The sequence below is a fragment of the Silurus meridionalis genome, chromosome 11 (genome assembly GCF_014805685.1).
Source record: "Silurus meridionalis isolate SWU-2019-XX chromosome 11, ASM1480568v1, whole genome shotgun sequence".
Classification (NCBI taxonomy): Eukaryota; Metazoa; Chordata; class Actinopteri; order Siluriformes; family Siluridae; genus Silurus; species Silurus meridionalis.
The window spans coordinates 21,409,694-21,415,566 of NC_060894.1; positions in this window are offsets into that span (position 1 = coordinate 21,409,694).

A 5,873-nucleotide genomic window follows, 5' to 3' on the forward strand; every position below is an offset into this window, starting at 1 on the left:
AAAATGTCATGATCCTTTGCATCATTATTTCATTCTGGTTAGTTTCATATTGAGTTGTATGTTGTCCAGATCTCAATAACTTATTTATTATCATTAATAATTTATGCTGCTTCAAGTGATCACTCGCAGGGGGGGTGGTGGGGGTGTGGATTCAAACTATTGGACTTTGGAGTCCAAAATATTGGACTTTGTATCAAAAGGTTGTGAGTTTAAATCCCAGCCACACCAAGCGACCACACCTAGACCCATAAACAAGGCCCTTAGTTAGCCCTTAGCCCTCGGTTGTATGAATGAATGTGGTGGGGAGGTGGTAGCTCAGTGGTTAAAGCTCAACCCAGAGTGCAAGTTTCTTTCTATAGCGTTTTTCACAATGGACATTGTCTCAAAGCAGCTTGACAGAATGTAAAAGCGAAAAAAATGTTTTATGTAACTGAATTATGTGCATTTATCCCTGATGAGCAAACCTGTGGCAACTGTGGCAAAAAAAAAAAACTTAAATGGTATGAGGAAGAAACCTTGAGAGGAACCAGACTCATTTGGGTGATATCAAGATTGGGATCATAAATCATAAAAACAATACAAAACACTGGAAAGAGAGAAATGCAATGAGCACTGGACTGTGTGATTATGAGTAGTGTAATTTCTACAGTCAGTTGAAGTTGTGGAACCAGGAGCTCCTGAGCAACTTATAAAAATAGCTAATCTGAGATCATTGTAGATCTAACACCAACTCCTCCATGCCTGAGCCTTTAAATGTTCAACAATGAAAAAACAGCATATGTAGAATGATCGTTTGAGGAACGATTAAGAGGTTGTTGATCCTCAAAATCCAATGTGCAGACTCTTCATGAAGTGGGATCCAAATGGCGCAGGCACATCTGCAGATGGTTTGGGATGTTTGTGGGGGTATTAAATGGAAGGTCAAAGGTTTAAACTGCAAGTATCGCCAAGCTGCCACTTTTGTGGCCTTTGAGCGATGCCCTTAAACCTTCCAAACAACGCTGGGATGCGTGAAGAAAGAATTGCAGACTATAAATGTAAATGCATGGGTCTTTTAAAGTCTCCGATGAAGAACTCATGAAATTGGAGGCCATGCTTCTTTCTAGCGTCTCACATCAGTAATATCTACTTCTCAACACACCGCCTTCTGCTTTCTGTCAAAGTAAATGGAAAGGTCCTTATTGGGACATGATCTCGCAAACACACATCTGTATTTGTTCACAAAAAAGTATATCAATTAGAATATAAAGAATGTGTAGGCATTTCTGGTGCCTACTGAACTAAAACATAGGTAGAAATGTACTGCTGTGACAAATTTAGGCCACATGTCCACTTTGTCCCTCAGGAGACTGCCCATGGCAATAAAGCACACTTTAGTTTTCCAGGTTTCCTCCAGACTGACAGGAAGTTCCTGTGACTGTAGACCGAGTAGTGCTGAGTGAAAGGGATATGACCATTTCAAGCACAACTTTCCATCAAGACCTCACAGAAAATAAAGGGGAAAAAAATGCTCTGCCTGGTTTTCTATAGGAAACATCTCATGCATTTTTGGAGACGAATCCTGAAAATGCACGGTATGTGTATTACAGAGCCACTGAGCTCCTGAGGACAACCGGCTGGTGGAAACCGGAGCAGCTGGATCCGACATTCCTGCGTGTTTGTGTTGCTCTGGAGTAATATTTGATACTGAACATGGAATTCTTCGACAGTTTATAAGAGATAGCCATGCTTCCTGTCATTTCCAGGCACTTTTTGTGTTTAAAGGATCAGAAAGGAAAATCTTTGGGCTCGGCACGCAATCCGCGCGACGCATCGACGCGCCTCAATTGGGCACGTAATTATGAGTTAAGGTAGAAATTCAGCAATTTGGAAGGATGATGAGGACAGAGAGAGCTGGACAGAGTAATGACTACATTTCCATTGGTTTTACTGTGAACTCGGGTCAACTCGAAATTGCTGAATTATACAGAATGAAAGGAATTGCATAAGTTCCACCAGGAGTTTAGACGGTTTTGGACAACCAGCTGTTTTTTATTTTTTATTTTCTTTAAATCATTTAATCAAGAAATATTATTCATTTCAGATGGAAATGAAAAACAAACAACAAATATGTCAGTAAAGATGTCACACTTCTGTTAGATGGTGCTCTTGTTGTCAAAGACACATAACAGACAGAGTGCGACGCTAAACTCTGACCAAATGGTTATCATTAAGAAAAAGTTGTAGTTAGATCATTATTTATATCCAGTCAGCATGTTTATATGTGACTCAGTCTCGGTTTACGTGACCGGAGACAACAAATTCGAAGGAGGGTTAAAAATATAGCCTACGTCTCCCTTTTTCAAACAGCTGACTACACACACACACACACACACACACACACACACACACACACACACACACACACACACACACACACACACACACACACACACACACACAAACTGCTTCATTCATATCGGTACATTTGACAGTAGGACATTTTTGGGTTATAGTTGCCTCCCTACACTGCTGTAGAGAAAAACTCCCATTTCCTTATTCAGATTTTGAAATGTTCTTCCTGAATGTAGACTTTTTAAAGTATAGTCTATTGCAGGTCAGTGAAAGAAGGTCAATAAAATTCTGGTTTCACCTGCCGCTTCATTTTCTCTCAGGATGTTCTTGGCGGGAAAAGTTGGCGCACTTTTGGCGATGCGTTTCTGAAGCCTCTTGTGGTACAGATCCACTTTTCTGCCATTGTGTTCGAGTTGCTTTTATTTTTTTCCAACTGACCTAACATTTTTTATCCTCATAAAAATTACATAACCGTACTCATTAATTCTTTCTGTCTTGCTCTCTCTCTCTCTCACACACACACACACACACACACACACACACACACACACATGCTAGGAAATCCATTTTTACAAAAACATATAAAAAAACATATTTTATCACTCAGTGGGTGTCAGAAAAACAACCTCAGACTCTGCTGATGCAGTGCTGCCCCCTACCTGACACTTAGAGAAGCGTGTTGATTGTGTACTTCTCATTTTATGACAAATCGTGAATTATAAAATGATGAAAACATTTTTACGGTAAGGATCATTTATTAAACACATATGAAGTGTTTTGGTTCAAGATTGCATTTAGTGTTCAAAATATTAAGTAGAATGGTGAGAATCTTTATTACGTTCATTCTTGTTTCGGCTTCTCCCATTAAGGGTCTCCACATCAGATCATCCGTCTCCATACCCCCCTGTCCTCTACATCTGCCTCTTTCAACCCAACTACATGCATGTCTTCCCTCACCACATCCATAAACCTTCTCCTTGGTCTTCCTCTTTTCCTCTTTCCTGGTGGCTTCATCCTCAGCATTCTCCTACTGATATACCCCATGTCCCTCCTCTGCACATGTCCAAACCATCTCAATCACGCCTCCCTCACCTTGTCTCCAAAACGTCCTACATGCGCTGTCCCTCTAATAAACTTGTTTCTAATCCTGTCCATCGTCGTCACTCCCAACAAACATCTCAACATCTTCAGCTCTGCTACCTCCAGCTCCACCTCCTGTCTTTTACTCAATGCCACTGTCTCTAAACCATACAACATCTCAGGTCTCACCACACCTTCATTAAAGAATGAAAAAAAGAAAGGCGCTTTATAGTTTTTACGTGTAAATAACAGCACAGTGAATTTCTTGCTTCTCATATCCCATTTCAGTCATTTAATTATCATATTTAATGAGAATGTATGGGCTTCCTATGCAGAATTGTTGTATAATGATGTAGTAATTAACTAGTTTTGGATGAGGGAAGAGGCTTTTTTTTTACTGATCGGAAGGTCAGGGGTTTAAGCCCCGGTATCGCCAAGCTGCCACTCTTGGGGCCCCTGAGCAAGGCCCTTAACACTCAGTGCTCCAAGGGCGCTGTATCATGGCTGAAACTGTGTTGTGACCCCAGCTTCCTAACATCGAAGAAACAATTTCGCTGTGCTAAAATGTACATGTAAAAATATATGAAAATATAATGGACACATTGCATTTCATCTTATTTTATTCCAAAAGGTTGGGTTTATACAGTTTTATAGATTATTCAAAAAGTTTAACATATGATTCAATGACACCAGTGCTGCTTGGTGATTCGTAAATCACACAATGTGCACATTTCATACCATTCGAGTCATCGGTCATGTGACTGTGGCGCATGGTGGAAACAATGTGATCTGGCTGGATCTCTCGGCTTTACGTGCCCAACAGGATGAAAAAAAACCCCCAAAAAACGATAAATTGTACACGCAAAACTTTTTGGATTGGAATCCAGGGAGCAGAAGTTCAGGAATTGTTCAAATCCGAATCCAAATTCAATCCTGCTGTACAGAATGGTGTTGTAGAAGGTATGACGTGTTCGATTCTTCTCAAATGGACTACAACAGCCAAAAAAGCATGCCAGGGCAAAACAATGAGAACAGAAGCATCAAACATGGACTGTCAGAGTTAAAAAGAGCGAAAAAAAAAAGTCTGGTGGGTCAATCCAAGTTTCTGTTGGAGTGATAAGTCATTATAGCCATCTGACGTGGTAATAACAGAAGAGGCAAATGGTGGCAGCAGGATGGTGAGAGGGGAATGTTTTCCTGGCACATGCAGAATATAAGCCCTGGATACTCAGTGAACAATGCCTGAAATGTACAAGCCGAGCTTCGATGCTGATCAAGTTCACTGAACACTTGCATGAATAAGCATGTGACCTAAAGCACACATCGTCATAAAACGGTTCCAGGAACACGACAACTTTTACTGCTCAGCCGAGAGTCGAGAGAAATGGAAAGCCTGTACATTCGTCTGACTCGACAGCCGTCCAGTTTTCTTCCAATGCAATCTTTTTCCACACAGTATCAATTTCTACATTATACTTCCAGTAATACGGTTAATCCACACAGTCGGTTAAACAAGTACCTGGACTGGGTTAGCTAACAAAGCTAACAAAATTGGCAAATCGGCTTCTGTTAGTTTGGAAAAATGGGTCAAACACAAACATTAGTAAAGTGATAATGTGCCGTTTTTTTTGGAATCCGCTACCCTATTCAAGCAATCATCAATCATTCTGTGTGCTCATCTTAACCTTCCATATCTTTTACTCTACACATAGAACCGATGAATACCGCACGTAGTAACTGTCAGAATGCACCCTAAAAACCCCAACAATACAAAATCAAATATTAAAAAAAGGTAAAAGGATTTTCTTAGAGAAGTTCATTTTACAGCGCCAGAGTTCAGTGAAAATATCCTTCACTTCTAAGACAACATGCTTAAGCTATGACTAGTTTCTTGACTAGCTGACAAGTATAATGTCCAGACACTGGTATTGCACCACTTCCTCTGCAAATTCCAATAGTATCACAATGACCTACAGTGGAGTCCAAAAATCTGAGTTCACTACCAAGTGAAGAGTTTTGTTTCATTATTTATTATTATTTCTTTATTTAACTCTAACGCTTTTTTTTTTTTTTTTCAAAGGCGCCCTATAATACAGATTTTGTATATTTGCATTTATGGCATTCGGCATATTTTTATCCAGAGATTTACAGTTTTCGCATTTATATTATAACTGAGCAGTTAAAGGACTTGCTCAAGTGGGATTTTTCTGGTGCTGGCGAAATTCCTATAAATTCCTGGAAAGATTCCAAATATTTCTTAAAGCCCTTCAGATAAAATTCCCATGGAAAGTTTCCAGAATGTTTTAGAAAATGTACCGAAAATGTTGCATCTTTTTGCAGCTCTACTTCAGGACAAAAAAAACACCAAAACAATTCGAATAAAATCAATGCAATGGCATAGATAAAAAAAAAAAAGGTTTGGCAAAAAAAAAAAAACACATAAAATAATAATAATAGCT